Source organism: Salmo salar, chromosome ssa11 (genome assembly GCF_905237065.1).
Source record: "Salmo salar chromosome ssa11, Ssal_v3.1, whole genome shotgun sequence".
NCBI classification, from domain to species: Eukaryota; Metazoa; Chordata; class Actinopteri; order Salmoniformes; family Salmonidae; genus Salmo; species Salmo salar.
This window is the reverse complement of record NC_059452.1, coordinates 8410001-8426814: the sequence shown is the minus strand read 5'-3', so window position 1 is coordinate 8426814 and position 16814 is coordinate 8410001. Positions and strand designations below refer to the sequence as shown.

Here is a 16814-nt window from a genome sequence, read left to right as displayed (position 1 = left end):
GAGTCGCCTACCGCTCAATACAAGACCGCTGACGAGCAGAAATACCCCAGACATACCATACCTGTATGAAATAGGCTCACAACTTACCCCCAATGAGTAATCACTGACTTGTCTCCTGTGCATGACAGATCATTCAAGTATTTGAAGGCCTTGAACCCTTCCAGTTCCAGACATGTTTAGGACTTGACAAACCATGTTCCTTCACATTCGTATACTTTCATATTGGCTATAGGCCTATACGTGTTTAGTCAAACTATTATTAATTAGATTAAAGATAAATGAAAGCCATTATAATAATTAATACATCGGTTTTGGGGTATTTTGCAAACCACTGGCATATTAAGAAATGGCGCTGAAGGAGATGACTGCCGTTTTGTGATCCCGTAACCAATTGTGCATGTTTTTTCACGTTATTTGTAACTTATTTTGAACATAATGTTTCTGCCACCGTGTCTTATGACCGAAAACAGCTTCTAGAAATCAGAACAGCGAGCAACATTCACAAGGCCGCAGGGCCAGACGGATTACCAGGATGTGTACTCCGAGCATGCGCTGACCAACTGGCAAGTGTCTTCAGTGACATTTTCAACCTCTCCCTGTCTGAGTCTGTAATACCAACATGTTTCAAGCAGACCACCATAGTCCCTGTGCCCAAGAACACTAAGGTAACCTGCCTAAATGACTACCGACCCGTAGCACTCACGTCTGTAGCCATGAAGTGCTTTGAAAGGCTGGTTATGGCTCACAACACCATCATCCCAGAAACCCTAGACCCACTCCAATTTGCATATCGCCCCAACAGATCCACAGATGAAGCATCACTATTGCACTCCACACTGCCCTTTCACACCTGGACAAAAGGAACACCTATGTGAGAATGCTATTCATTGACTACAGCTCAGCGTTCAACACCATAGTGCCCTCAAAGCTCATCACTAAGCTAAGGACCCTGGGACTAAACACCTCCCTTTGCCACTGGATCCTGGACTTCCTGACGGGCCGCCCCCAGGTGGTAAGGGTAGGTAACAACACATCCGCCACACTGATCCTCAACACAGGAGCCCCACAGGGGTGTGTGCTCAGTCTCCTCCTGTCCTCCCTGTTCAGTCATGACTGCACGGCCAGGCACGACTCCAACACCATCATTAAGTTTGCCAATGACACAACAGTGGTAGGTCTGATCACCGACAACGACGAGACAACCTATAGGGAGGAGGTCAGAGACCTAACCGTGTGATGCAAGGACAACAACCTCTCCCTCAACGTGATCAAGACTAAGAAGATGATTGTGGACTACAGGAAAAGGAGGACCGAGCACTCCCCCATTCTCATCGACAGGGCTGTAGTGGAGCAGGTTGAGAGCTTCAAGTCCCTTGGTGTCCACATCACCAACAATCTAACATGGTCCAAGCACACCAAAACAGTCGTGAAGAGGGCACAACAAAATGTATTCCCCCTCAGGAAACTGAAAAGATTCGGCATGGTTCCTCAGATCCTCAAAAGGTTCTACAGCTGCACCATCGAGAGCATCCTGACTGGTTGGTATGGCAACTGCTCAGCCACCGACCGCAAGGCACTACAGAGGGTAGTACGTACGGCACAGTACATCACTGGGGCCAAGCTTCCTGATATCCAGGAAGTCTATACCAGGCGGGAAGGCCCTAAAAATTGTCAAAGACTCCAGCCACCCTAGTCATAGACTGTTCTCTCTGCTATCACATGGCAAGCGGTACCGGAGTGCCAAGTCTAGGTCTAAGAGGCTTCTAAACAGCTTCTACCCCCAAGCCATAAGACTCCTGAACATCTAATCAAATGGCTACCCAGACTATTTGCATTGTCCCCCTCCTCTTTTACTCTGCCGCTACTCTGTTTATTATCTATGCATAGTCACTTTAATAACTCTACCCACATGTTCATATTATCTCAATTACCTCAACTAACTGGTGCCCCCGCACATTGACTCTGTACCGGTACCCCCTGTATATAACCTCGCTATTGTTATTTTACTGCTGCTCTTTAATTATTTGTTAATTTAATTTATTTTTTTATGTATTTTTCTTAAAACTGCATTGTTGGTTAAGAATTTGTCAGTAAGCATTTCACTATAACGTCTACACCTGTTGTATTCGGCGCATGTGACAAATAAAATTTGATTTGATACTTATTGTACTGTACAATAGTTTGTTAACAATTCTAAACATATTTATTTTGATGGGGGTTGTAGGGAATTCAAATGAAACACCTCATTGAAACTCCATAAATTACCATAGCATTTGAATTGCATGCAACTGTGACTGTCATACTAAATAGGCTACATGACAAAGAACAAAAGAAAATAGTTAAAGTTAAAGTTCCACCACTGGCGGACCGCGGGTGATTTTATTTGGCCCCCCAAGTTCTCATATTTTTATTTTAGAAATCTATTCCAAAGTATTACCACGCATAATAGAGAGATATACAATGCCTTTCAAAAGTATTCAGACCCTTTGGATTTCTTCACATTCTATTGTGTCACATAGCGGGATTCAAATGTATTTGTTAAGCCACATTGTACTCCTGAACTAATTTAAATTTGCCTAAACAAAGGGGCTGAAAACTTACACAACGACAATATTTTACTTATGAATTGTGTATTTACCCCACCAACAAACAAAAAAATCTTACACTTTGACATTACATTGTAGATTGATGACAAAAAAAAAGACAATAATATACATTTTTATCCCACTTTGTAACACATTAAAATGGAAAGAATTCCAAAGGGTGTGAATACTTTTGCAAGGCACTGTATGTGACCATATACAAAATGTGAGCAAGGTTTGAAATGATTTAATGTTTTAGTCAAATATTATATCCGTTTGGGCTTTTTGCGGTCAATTTGCAGTCTACGAATTATACGTTCCGCCCATAGAGGAGGGAGTCAAATGTAGGCAAGCAATAAACATTTCAGAACAACTACTAGTCAAATAAGACATGGGAGAGATGACGAGATTTATTTATAGACTAATACACTTGAAACAAATAGCCAAACCGAAAACTGGAGACATTACTAGTGCCTCCCTTGCGATCAAACCGACATAAAAAAAATTAAATGAAACGCAGCCTAACGTGATCATTGACAGCTGCCTTGAAGGACACACACATAAAATGCTTTGTGCTACTAAGATGAGTGAAATGTAGGCTAAACTGACAACGGAGTGACGAGCGGAAATCTCCACTAACAAGCAAGTCTGACAGGGGGAGATTTAGTTGATGATCCCTGTTCTAGAGAATATTTGGCCTACCTAATCACAGCAGTTGACTGCGTATCTCCGATTCACAAATAATATATCATTACTGTGTTCCTGTGAGCTAACCTAGCCTACATGCTAGCTAGACAACAATCACTTTCCCGCAGCAATACGTTCAAATGGACATTTAAACCCTGCTTGGCATCACTAAAATAAAAAGGAATTAGGTTGGTTATTTATAACCCAAAACGGAACGTTTAAATGGACTTTTCTGTGAATTGCAACATTGTGGCTGTCGAACATGTTAATGTTTTACAAAGTAACAAGCGTGAAGCTGCTGCTCCGTACCTACCTACCTGCGGCTGTGTTGTTACAAGTAGCAAGACGTTGACGTATCCAAAATAATAGATAGAGACGTTTAAAACTCTATTCTTCAGGGATTCCCTCAATTGTCCAAACCAAAGAGGGGAAGGGCAAAATACTAAACTTGTGAGTAGCTAGTCCACTGGAGTCTGTGACTGAACAGTAGTAGGTCGTGTCGACTCCACCCCAATCACCTTGCTTTTTTTTCCTGCCCTGGGGCAGTTCTGTTCCTGGTTTCTGCTTTGCGAACGGGAAACGGATTTGCGCTGAGAGTCAGAGTTTTCACTTAAAGGTATGCCAAACAAAAAACATTGATTTCAAAGTTTAACAAACCATAGGCTACAACTCTGTGCACAAGGACTACTTTTAATAATGTTCACTGTAAATGTTAGTTAAACATATTTACTGGAAGAGCTGTACACCCCATTCTGTGTGTACACGTTTTTCTGAAAACTCTGTTAAATATCTGCTCTGAATTAAGATTCAAGGATGTCTGCAGAAGGAATGGGGTGTCCGCTGGCTATGACATGACACATTGACTTTGAAAAAATCTATTTTGCTTATTGTACTACAGTAAGTGAACTGGATTTTCACCAAGTAACATAATTGAGGTAACTGAATTTCATCATGGGTCCCTGATTTATACTACACAGAAATGCATAGTTATGAATATCATTCTCTTAATGGTGATGTATCCTAAATAGGTACACAAAGGTAAAAATATGCAATATCCTCCTTTGCATGTTTGGGTATTATTCTACACACTGGCTATTATTTTAATGAGCTCTGCCCCCAAACAAGACCAAATTTGGTTGGTCTGGTTCGGACCAAATCTGACCCAATGATAGACATCTATGTTTCACAAGTTTGGACATCCAAGTACAGCAAAGTAGAGTACAGTGTGTCTCTTCATAAACACATTGTGAAGGAAATCACAACCTTTTGCTCACCTGATATAGAATACCTCATGGTAAGCTGCAGACCCTTTAATCTACCAAGAGAGTTGTCATCCATATTCATCACGGCTGTATACATCCCTCCACAAGCCAACACCACTTTGGCACTCAACAAACTGTATAAACAAACGAGAAACCGCTCACCCAGAAGCAGTGTTTCTGGTGGGCGGAGACTTTAATGCAGGGAGTCAAATCTGTTCTACCTCATTTTTACCAACACGTCTCCTGCGCCATTAGGGGCACTAAAACTCTAGACCGCTTTTATTGTACCCACAGAAACGCATATAAGGCCCTCTCTCCTCCTCCCTTCAGCATATCTGACCATGATTATATTCTCCTGCTTCCTGTTTACAAACAAAAGCTCAATACAGAAGTGGTCCGATGAAGCAGATGCAAGGCTACAAGACTGTTTTGCTAGTACAGACTGGGACATGTTCCGGGATTCATCCGGATTCATGCAGAGTTAGCAGACGATAACGGATTACAAAGAGAGACCTGGCCGTCAGATGCCCAGTGATGCAGAACTTTCAAATTAACAAAATGCCTTTTATGCTCGATACAAGGAATACAACACTGAGTGTTGCGTGAAAGCCACTGAGTTCCGGATGACTGTTTGATCTCGCTCTCCATGACCAATGTGAGTACATCTTTCAAACCGGTTAACACTTGCAAGGCCGCCGTGGTCGACGGAATACCAGGGTGCGTTTTCAAAGCATGCGCAGACCAGCTGGCAAATGTCTTCATGGACATTTTCAATCTCCCCTTGTCCCAGTCTGTAATTCCAACATGTTTCAAGCTGACCACCATTGTCCCTGTTCCTAAGAACTCCAAGGTAACCTGCCTAAATGACTATCATCCTGTAGCACTCACGTCTATAATTATGAAGTGCTTTGAAAGGCTGGTCATGACACACATCAACACCATCAACCCAGACAACCTGGACCCACACCAATTTGCATACCATCCCAACAGATCCCCAGATGACGCAATCTCAATTGCACTTCACACTGCCCTCTCCCACCTGGACAAGAGAGGAAATAACTATGTGAGAATGCTGTTCATTGACTACAGCTCAGCGTTCAACACCATAGTCCCCTCCAAGCTCATCACCAACCTGGGGAACATGTGACTGAATACCTCCCTCTGTAACTGGATCCTGGACTTCCTGACTGGATGGACCAGGTGGTGAAGATAGGCAACAGCACATCCGCCACGCTGACCCTCAACACGGGGACCCCTCGAGGGTGTGTGCTCAGTCCCCTCCTGTACTCCCTGTTCACCCCTGACTGCGTGGCCACGCACAACTCCGACACCATCATCAAGTTTGCTGACGACACGACAGTGGTAGGCCTGATCACCGACGGTGATGAGAGCCTACAGGGAGGAGGTCAGAGACTTGCCAGTGGGATGTCATGACAGCAACCTCTCAATGTCAGTAAGACCAAGCAGCTGATCATGGACAACAGGAGAAAGAGGGGGGAGCACGCCCCCATTCACATCAACAGGGCTGTAGTGGAGCTGATCGAGAGCTTTGTTTTTTGTTGTCCACATCACTAAGGACTTAACATGGTCCACACACACACCTGCCCAGTCGTGAAGAAGTCTCAACCAACTCCTCTTCCCCCTCAGGAGGCTGAAAGGATTTGGCATGGGCCATCGGATTCTCCAAAAGTTTTACAGCTGCACCATCGAGAGCATTGTGACTGGCTGCATCACAGCTTGGTATGGCAAATGCACCACCCTCAACCGCAAAGCGCTACAGAGGGGGATGCAGACAGCCCAGTACATCACTGGGGCCGAGCTCCCTGCCATCCGGGACCTCTGTATCAGCCGGTATCAGACGCTTGCCACCCAAGCCATATACTGTACACTCTGCTGCCGTCCAGCAAACAGTAAGCCATAAAAATGATAAATAGCCGAACCTCAAATACCTCATGCCCCTGCACATTGATCTGGTATTGGTATTCCCTGTAATTTCAAAGATTTTACTGAGTTACAGTTCATATAAGGAACTCAGTCAATTTAAATACATTCATTAGGCCCTAATCTATGGATTTCACATTAGTGGGAATACAGATATGCATCTGTTGTTCACAAATACCTGCAAAAAAAAGGGATCAGAAAACCGGTCAGTGTCTGGTGTGACCACCATTTGCCTCATGCAGCGCGACACATCTCCTTCACATAGAGTTGATCAGGCTGTTGATTGTGGCCTGTGGAATGTTGTCCCTCTCCTCTTCAATGACTGTACAAAGTTGATGGATATTGGCGGTAACTGGAACACGCTGTCGTACACGTCGATCCAGAGCATTCCAAATATGCTCAATGGGTGACATGTCTGGTAAGTATGCAGGCCATAGAAGAACTGGGATATTTTCAGCTTCCAGGAATTGTGTACAGATCCTTGCAACATGTATTATTATTATTATCATACTGAAACATGAGGTGATGACGGCGGATGAATGGCACGACAATAGACCTCAGGATCTCATCACGGTATCTCTGTGAATTCAAATTGCTATCAATAAAATGCAATTGTGTTCGATGTCCGTAGCTTATGCCTGCCCATACCATAATCCCACCGCCACCATGGAGCACTCTGCTCACAACGTTGACAGCAAACCACTCGCCCACACAATGCCCAGTACAGTTGAAACCGGGATTCATCCAAGAAGAGCACACTTCTGTGGCATTGTTTTGTGTGACAAAACTGCACTTTTTTTGTCCCCCGCACAAGGTGCACCTGTGTAATGATCATGCTGTTTAATCAGCTTTTGATATGCCGCAGCTGTCAGGTCGATGGATTATCTTGGCAATGGAGAAATGCACTTTTTGTCGGTATGGAACATTTCTGGGATCTATTATTTCAGCTCATGAAACATAGGACCAACACTTTACATGTTGTGTTTTAGTTTTGTTCAGTGTAGCACAATTTTTCTTTTCATTATTATTTTCTAAGTCTGCATCATTGCGAAGGGTTAGTAAGAAAGCATTTCCCGGATAAGTCTACACTCATTGTATTCAGCGCATGTGACAAATACATTTTGATTTGATTAGTACAGCACAGAACAGTACAGTAGAGTTCAGTACATTATAGTGTACTCAACTCCAGTGTGCTCTGCTGTGTACTGTACTGAACTCTACTCTATTGTACTGAACTACACTCTACTTTTCTTTACTGATCTCTACTTTGCAGTATTTTATTGTACTGTGCTGTCCAAACTTGTGAATACAACTGTGGTTTGTGACTACTATGATTTCCCATTGTAGCCAATTTAACTGCAGATATTCCATTACAGATTTTTTGGAAATTCGATTACCGATTTGGTTTGAGTTTTAATCACTAATTAATTTATAAACAAAATTGATATCAGTAAAAACACTATAACTAATTGACTTTCATTATCCTGTTTTTGATTTTTTTATAAATTTGCAAAATTTTCTAAACCAGATTTTTCTCTGTCATTATGGGGTATTGTGTGTAGATTGATGAGGGGGGAAAACTGACTTTTTAGAATAAGGCTGTAATGTAACAAAATGTGGAAAAAGGGAAGGGGTTTGAATACTTTCTGAATGCAATGTATATACTTTTTCTGGTAGATGTTTTCTATGACCCCGTTTCCATCTGTTTGACCAGAAATCAAAGCCTTTGCTTATTCCACATTTTTAGGATGGAAAATGGTTGAAAAATGTATATTTCTTCATTTATTAATGATATAGACTCGTAGCCTTCATTTGACACCCAAATTTGACATGCTCCTAGGAACTTCACGTGTTGGTGCTAATGGGTCATTTTACATGGAAATTGCTTGCAACTGATTTATGATCTTTCAAAAAGGTAACAAAATATTATATACTATCAGGTAGCCTAGTGGTTAGAGCGTTGGACTAGTAACCGAAAGGTTGCAATATCCAATCCCCGAGCTGACAAGGTCTGTTGTTCTGCCCCTGAACAAGGCAGTTAACCCATTGTTCCTAGGTCGTCATTGAAATTAAGAATTTGTTCATAACTGACTTGCCTAGTTAAATTAAGGTAAAATAAAACAAATAAATGATATACTAAAAGTAAGCAGGCAAACACAAAATGCATTTCTATCAGTCGAAAAAGCATATGCACCTAACCATATAAAGAAAATGATACAAGCGGGTATGGGAGCCAACAGTTGGAACTGAGTATGATGGCATCTTCATAATTATTGGGACTGACCTTGTGCACATAATTTTTTCTTTATAGGCTGACATCCCATATCATATCATTATGCTCTATGTTCATTTAATTTCGAAAGAGACAGATTGACTGTTTTGTTTTATTGTAAAATTAGACTGACTTGAAATGGGGTAACTTATTTCCTATGTGCAACAATGTTTGAACGCTAAATGCACTGTACACAGCCTACTAATCGTCAAGTCTAAACGTTGTATTACCACTAGATGGCAATTGTTTACCTTTGGGTCGGTTTCATGTTATGTATTACCGTAATATTGTATATCGGGCCGGCTATATATGCAAAGTTACTGTCAGCATCATCTGAAATGTAAGGATATGACGTTTTAGATATTTGCAAACAGACCTTTAAATACCAAATCACATTTGAAATCCCCATGAAGATACCCTTTTGTTTATCTTACTTTAATTTTAATTTATTAAATGATAATAGCCAAATTGTTCCTGTTGCAATACAAAAGGGCCTAGGGTGTTTGCCTATTACATTTGGAGCGCAATATGTTTGCAATAGAAAAAGGCTGCAGAGGTTTGTTCCATTGGACAAAAAAATCACGCCCTTCTATTATGGATGTAGCGCGGAAAAAACCTGTCACCAAGGGAGACGCGGAGGTGGCGTATGTGCCAATGGTCTGTGTACTGCTGTGTTGTGGATGGTCGGGAGAGCTTGCGTAATTTGGAGAGAATTACGCGTGGGTAGACGCCACGTAGAGAAATCTTCAACATCTCAAAAAGGGACATTTCAGGTACTAGCTTCATTTTATCATGTGTTTTAATTTCAATATCGTGCTTTTCAGAATATCTTAAACTTGACACTACTGCTCACCATTTCCTGTAGACAACAAGCTGTCAGGTTGCTTCTTAAGGAGATTAACTACCTAGCCCTCACAATCTTTTTGTTGCTAAGGCTTTGAAAACACGGCAGAAGCCGAAAAGCAAAATTTGACAGCATCATTATCAGGTACAATGTCAATATAAGGTTGTTGGCCTAACTAACTCAAATATACTAAACTGAACAAAAATATAAATGCAACATGTAAAGTGTTCCCATGTTTCATGAGTTGAAATAAAAAATCCCAGACATTTTCCATATGAACAAAACTCTTATTTCTCTAAAATGTTGTGCACAAATTTGATTACATCCCTGTTAGTGAGCATTTCGCCTTTGCCAAAATCCTCCATTCACCTGACAGGTGTGGCATATCAAGAAGCTGATTAAACAAGATTATCATTACACATGTGCACCTTGTGCTGGGGCCAATAAAAGGCCACTTTTAATGTGCAGTTTTGTCACACAACACAATCCCACAGATGTCTCAAGTTTTGCGGGAGTGTGCAATTGACATGCTGACTGCAGGAATGTCCACCAGAGCTATTGCCAGAGAATGTAATGTTATTTTCTCTACCATAAGTTTTAGAGTTTTAGAGAATTTGGCAGTACGTCCAACCGGCCTCACAACCGCAGACCACGTGTAACCACGCCAGCCCAGGACCTCCACATCTGGCTTCTTCACCTGCGGGATTGTCTCAAGAGGGGGAGGTTTGGGGAGTGCTGAGGATTATTTCTGTCTGTAATAAAGCCCTTTTGTGGGGAATAACTAGTTCTGATTGCCTGGGCCTTGTTCCCCAGTCTGTGGTCCTGGCTGCCAAGTAGGTGGGTAGGTGGGCCTATGCCCTCCAAGGCCCACCCATGGCTGCACCCCTACCCAGTCATGTGAAATCCATAGATTAGGGTCTAATTTATTTATTTCGATTTCCTTATATGAACTGTTACTCAGTAAAATCTTTGAAATTGTTGCATTTATATTTTTGTTCAGTATACATCGACATAGTTTAACAGCACAATGACAATAGTAAACCTTACTTGGCTTGGCTAGATGGCTTGTTTTTTGGCTTGTAACCAGCAGCTTTTGGCTCCCTATTTACACAGTCAAATGTTTGGTTGTTTGAATGAGAGTTGCTATTCATCTTCCAATCAGAAGGGAAAATAAATGAAATCAATACATCAAATATGTAATGACAATCTTTGTCTTATGGCGTCAACCTTCCGTATGTATAAAATTATAATGATGATACAAAGTGCAGCCTATTATTATTCTTGGGCACAGTTTATTGGAAGTTAGACTATGTCACTGTTCAAGTGCTACTGTGAGTCAGTTTACTAGGTTACAACTATAGCAACAGTTTGTGCATCGGACCAGCAAGGCTTGGCCTAGAGTCTTCAGTGTGTGAAACTAGTCCTAATCCACATCACACATGCCACAGTGTGAGGCTATAAATATGTCGATTGCGTCTCAGGTCATTAAAGTCCATGTGGAATCATTAGGAAGTTTGTTGGGACAGTGAGCCAGCCTCACAGGATGCCATCACAGCAAGTGTAAGGACTATAGTACTCTACCTGGCTTTGCCACAAGCTGCAGTAGCACCAACACTCAGTAAATTGGTTGATTGTATCAGTATGAGACAGAGACAGTGGATGCTGCCTGTCTACTCAACAAGCAGACATCTCTGCGTTTACACAAGCAGCCCAATTCTGATATTTTATTCACTAATTGGTCTTTTGACCAATCAGATCAGCTCCGAAAAAGATCTGATTTGAAAAGATCTGATGTGATTGGTCAAAAGACCAATTAGGCTTTGTTTACACAGGTAGCCTAATCCTGATCTTGTGCTACTTGATTGGTCTTTTGTCCCATCAGATTGGTTATTTTGCCACTAATTGGGAAAAAGATCAGAATTGGGCTGCCTGTGTAAACGCAGCTTTTGACTGGCCAAGAGTGATATGACTAGGGCCCTGTGTTTTGCGCAATCATGTGATATAGCAAAATGTTATCCTGTATTTTAAGCCTTATCCAGAAATGAGAATTACACCACAAAACGAAAGCAATTGTCTGAAAAGAATACGGGACAGTGTCATGAAAAGCTATAAATAAAGGTTAAAATCCAGGCATTGTGTAAAAAACACGTATGACTAATTGACAGACAAACAGATACGCCTTCATCAGACCAACAGCGTCATTGCGTTTTGGTACATCAGAAGTATATTCATTTTCAATGGAACGCTGTGTTTGCCTTTGCAGCATTGCATTGCAGAGTTCTGTGTGGTGCATACGTTGGATTTATCCAACGTATTCAAATGGTATGTGTAGATTTGACAGAAGTAGTAGCAAAAGGTGAATGTTGAACTTCTGTTGCATACATATCCAGTAAAAATGTTGGATTACAAATGTACATATTTATTTTACGCAGCATTGATGCAATGACGCTGTTGGTCTGATCGAGGCAATAGAGTTAGTGGTCATGAAGCCTCAGTGACAATTGTAGAGTGAAGTCATAGGCATGGTATACCATGCTGAAATGGCTTATTATACTGAACAAAAATATAAACGCAACAATTTCAGAGTTCACTGAGTTACAGTTCATATAAGGAAATCAGTCAATTGAAATACCTTCATTATGCCTTAAGCTATGGATGTCACATGACTGGGAATACAGATATGCATCTGTTGGTCACAGATACCTTTAAAAAGAAAAGTAGGGGCGTGCATCAGAAAACCAGTCAGTATCTGGCGTGCCTCGTGCAGCGCGACACATCTCTTTCGCATAGAGTTGATCAGGCTGTTGATTGTGGCCTGTGGACTTGGTCCCACTGCTGCCAGCAACATACCAGTTTAAATCACAATTTATGCCAAGCAGTCAATCGGTGATGGATAGAACTCAGACCAGATAATAGCCCAGTGTAGTCTTTATTATTACTCTTGGAGGCCACGACACTGGAAGCCTTGATTCCCAGGCAGAGTGAATGCAAGACTACAGCGTAAATCCTAGTTAAATAGCACTACTCTAGGTATCATTGTACTGAATGTCATGACTATGTAAAGTAAGAGGTCATATGCCAACATCATCATTATGTTGCACATTTTAACAGAAGGCGTTGATTAAAGGGTTAACTAATGTATAGGTCAATGGGGTCATGGTTATGTTTAGGCTTCTCTGCTCCTGTAGCTGGAGTGGCCTAGGCTAGGTCAATGGTTTTAATCCAGTAGGCCATGCTATAGCATGAAGCAGACCATCTCTGAGTCCCAGTGATCTTCAGCACTTGATCACTTCCGTTAATGGATTTTGAAGGGAAACTGGTGTAAGAAATATGGTGGAGGAAATCTATCTAGCTACACCAATCCAATTATTTTAAATGTGTGGGGAGGAGTGCAGGAGTGCACACTTCAGGAGAAAGATATAAGAATTGCCTAATCGTCAGTCAAAAAAAGAAAGCTCCCACTTCTGGACTACTTCTCCCCTTCAATGGGGCATCCAATTTAGGCACTAAACACTAAGTCGAAACACTCAAGGCCATAACTCCAGTTCCCATGGTGGAAGTAAACTAGACTGCATGGCGATGACTAGCTTTGGCGATGACTAGTCTTGGCAAAGGCAATGACTGGCAATGGCAATGACTGGTTACAGAAATGACTGGTTGCAGCATGACTGAGTCTCTGAGGCCCCGGTGTCTGTATTGGACAGGGCCTTACTTCTGGGAACATGGCATTGGGCAGCTTAACGCACAGTCACAATCCTTTCACCTGTGTGAAACACACCCAGCGGGTGACAGCGGCGGTGAGGTTGCCATTGTGCCACTCAGACCAGACAAGTGACAATTACAAGGTGCAAAAGGTCAGGCCTTGTTAATTGTGTCGAGATGGGCCAGTTTACTTTAACTAATTAAGTTACAGTATGCGGCGCCTAAACCAACCCTGTTAAGAAGTTATCTTAGTTTTGACAGACAGTGCCAATCAGACCTGGGTCAGTTGTATTTTTTATTTTTTTTCAGTTACTTTAGGTGCACTTGGTTTAGCTTACCTGGTGTCAGTGTCGGATGGGGAGGGTTTGCACTTTTAGAACTATCCCATGGGTGCTATTGTGCCTGGAAAGCCAAATCAGGCACACCTAAAGTATTGTACACACCTACGGAAATACAGCATAATTTAGACCCAAATATGATGCCAGTTCTTGTTATTTGTATCTTGTCAGCCATGGAATATTTAGGGCCAAATCGTCAACATAAAGTATTTGCCATATATGTATCTCACGTGTTTACATTTGACACTTACATGCGACATCTGCTATTAGAATACGAAGATTGCATTGAAAAGACAGGTCTGAAAGTCGCTTTGTGGTCTGATTTGTGTTCAGATCTGGCTGACCACATCAGGAGTTGGTCAGGGACGCATTGTGTGCGGATTTCTCCTCAGTCTGGATGCAATCAGGCTATCGAAAGCGCATACAGTGGGCGACGTCATCAGTGGAATAGGCTAAATATAACAATAATAACACAACAACAACTGATAGGTACTGCTAACTACTGTAGCCAACTAGCCAACTAATCTCTCTGGGAAAAACGTTCCTAGCGTGTGAGGAATGTGTTTGCTGGCCTCAAATACTAGCGAATATTTAGAAGAAAAAAAAAGTTTTGTTTGGCTAGAGTTATGCTAACCTGTAGCGATCCCTTTAGAATTGCTAGCTTGCTAGCTAGCTACATAGGTTAGCTGGCTATTTAGCTACAGTAGTTAGCTACTGCCATCAGTTGTTGTGTTATTATCATATTTAGCCTATTCCACCATTTGTAGAATGCATACTGGCATTTGAAAATAGTGCGGGAAAAGGGAATCTGGACGCGGTAGACACATTTTAAATATAGGTGTAGATGCATGACGTTCGGAATTCCGTGATCAGAGCGCTATGATCAGAATACTAAAGCTGCATGAATTGTCAAGTCTAGACATGGCCTTATAGCTCTACATCCACACATGTCATGTCACATTTAGGCCAGTTTAGGGTATTCATATTTTGGGAAATGAAAAACAGACTGATTTAAGATGCGTATGATTGGACCACTCAATGATACTGTCCTGGATGTTCATGCAACATAGTCAGTGGCGGTCCTAGCCTGTATGGCTCCCTGGGCGAACCCCCCCTTCAGCACCATTCTGCACTAACTGTGATTTTTATTCAGACATTTGGAAGAGCACCAGTAAGCCAGTGACTCAGCCCCTGTAATAGGGTTAGAGGCAGAGAATCCCAGTGGAGAGAGGGGAACCGGCCAGGCAGAGACAGCAAGGGCAGTTCGTTGCTCCAGTGCCTTTCCGTTCACCTTCACACTCCTGGGCCAGACTACACTCAATCATATGACCTACTGAAGAGATGAGTCTTCAATAAAGACTTAAAGGTTGAGCCCGAGTCTCCGTCTCTCACATGGATAAGCAGACCATTCCATAAAAATGGAGCTCTACAGGAGAAAGCCCTGCCTCCAGCTGTTTGCTTAGAAATTCTAGGGACAGTAAGGAGGCCTGAGTATTGTGACCGTAGCGTACGTGTAGTTATGTACGGCAGGACCAAATCAGAAAGATAGGTAGGAGCAAGCCCATGTAATGCTTTGTAGTTTAGCAGTAAAACCTTAACCAGCCCTTGCCTTAAAAGGAAGCCAGTGTAGAGAAGCTAGCACTGGAGTAATATAATCAAATTTTGGGGTTCTAGTCAAGATTCTAGCAGCCATGTTTAGCACTAACTGAAGTTTATTTAGTGCTTTATCCGGGTATCCGGAAAGTAGAGCATTGCAGTAGTCGAACCTAGAAGTGACAAATGCATGGATACATTTTTCTGCGTCACTTTTGGACAGAAAGTTTCAGATTTTTGCAATGTTACGTAGATGGGGAAAAAGATGTCCTTGAAACAGTCTTGATATGTTTGTCAAAAGAGAGATCAGAGTCCAGAGTAACGCCGAGGTCCTTCACAGTTTTATTTGAGACGACTGTACAACCATCAAGATTAATTGTCAGATTCAACAAAAGATCTCTTTGTTTCTTGGGACCTAGAACAAGCATCTCTGTTTTGTCCGAGTTTAAAAGTAGAACATTTGCCGCCATCCACTTCCTTATGTCTGAAACACAGGCTTCCAGGGAGGGACATTTTGGGGCTTTAGCATGTTTCATCGAAATGTACAGCTGTGTGTCATCCGCATAGCAGTGAAAGTTAACATTATGTTTCCGAATGACTTCACCAAGAGCTAAAATATATAGTGAAAACAATAGTGGTCCTAAAATGGAGCCTTGAGGAACACCAACATTTACAGTTGATTTGTCCGAGGACAAACCATCCACAGAGACAAACTGATATCTTTCCAACAGATAAGATCTAAACCAGGCCAGAACTTGTCCGTGTAGACCAATTTGTGTTTCCAATCTCTCCAAAAGAATGTGGTGATCAATGGTATCGAAAGCAGCACTAAGGTCTAGGAGCACGAGGACAGATGCAGAGCCTCGGTTTGACGCCATTAAAAGGTCATTTACCACCTTCACAAGTGCAGTCTCAGTGCTATGATGGCGTCTAAAACCAGACTGAAGCGTTTCGTATACATTGTCTTCAGTTCTAACATTTTTGAGAGGAATGGGAGATTCGATATAGGCCGATAGTTTTTTATATTTTCTGGGTCAAGGTTTGGCTTTTTCAAGAGAGGCTTTATTACTGCCACTTTTAGTGAGTTTGGTACACATCCGGTGGATAGAGAGCCGTTTATTATGTTCAACATAGGAGGGCCAAGCACAGGAAGCATCTCTTTCAGTAGTGTACTTGGAATAGGGTCCAGTATACAGCTTGAAGATGTAGAGGCCATGTCAACAGAGACTCTGTGTCAAGAGATGTATTACTAAAAAACTTGAGTGTCTCCCTTGATCCTAGGTCCTGGCACAGTTGTGCAGACTCAGGACAACTGAGCTTTGGAGGAATACGCAGATTTAAAGAGGAGTCCGTAATTTGCTTTCTAATGATCATGATCTTTTTCTCAAAGAAGTTCATGAATTTATCACTGCTGAAGTGAAAGCCATCCTCTCTCGGGGAAGGCTGCTCTTTAGTTGGCTTTGCGACAATATCAAAAATAAATGTTGGATTGTTCTTATTTTCTTCAATTAAGTTGGAAAAATAGCATGATCGCGCAGCAGTGAGGGCTCTTCAATACTGCACGGTACTGTCTTTCCAAGCTAGTCGGAAGGC

General features: G+C 42.0%; 2 protein-coding genes across 4 annotated transcripts in view; one reads left to right on the top strand and one right to left on the bottom strand.

Annotated features, from left to right (window-relative positions):
- The window catches only part of LOC106561929 (CD151 antigen), a 63771-nt gene extending 59931 nt beyond the window's left edge, over positions 1–3840 (bottom strand). Inside the window, exon 1 of one of the 2 annotated variants that reach the window (XM_014126335.2) lies at positions 3587–3840. The gene's annotated coding sequence lies outside the window, so the exon portion shown is untranslated. Of the gene's footprint in view, positions 1–3582 lie in introns of both variants that reach the window. The other variant, XM_014126336.2, reaches the window with a different exon arrangement.
- The window catches only part of LOC106561927 (transmembrane protein 138-like), an 18551-nt gene continuing 5518 nt past the window's right edge, over positions 3782–16814 (top strand). The window contains exon 1 of one of the 2 annotated variants that reach the window (XM_045688974.1): positions 3782–3885. The gene's annotated coding sequence lies outside the window, so the exon portion shown is untranslated. Of the gene's footprint in view, positions 3886–9314; positions 9518–16814 lie in introns of those variants that run through there. The other variant, XM_014126331.2, reaches the window with a different exon arrangement.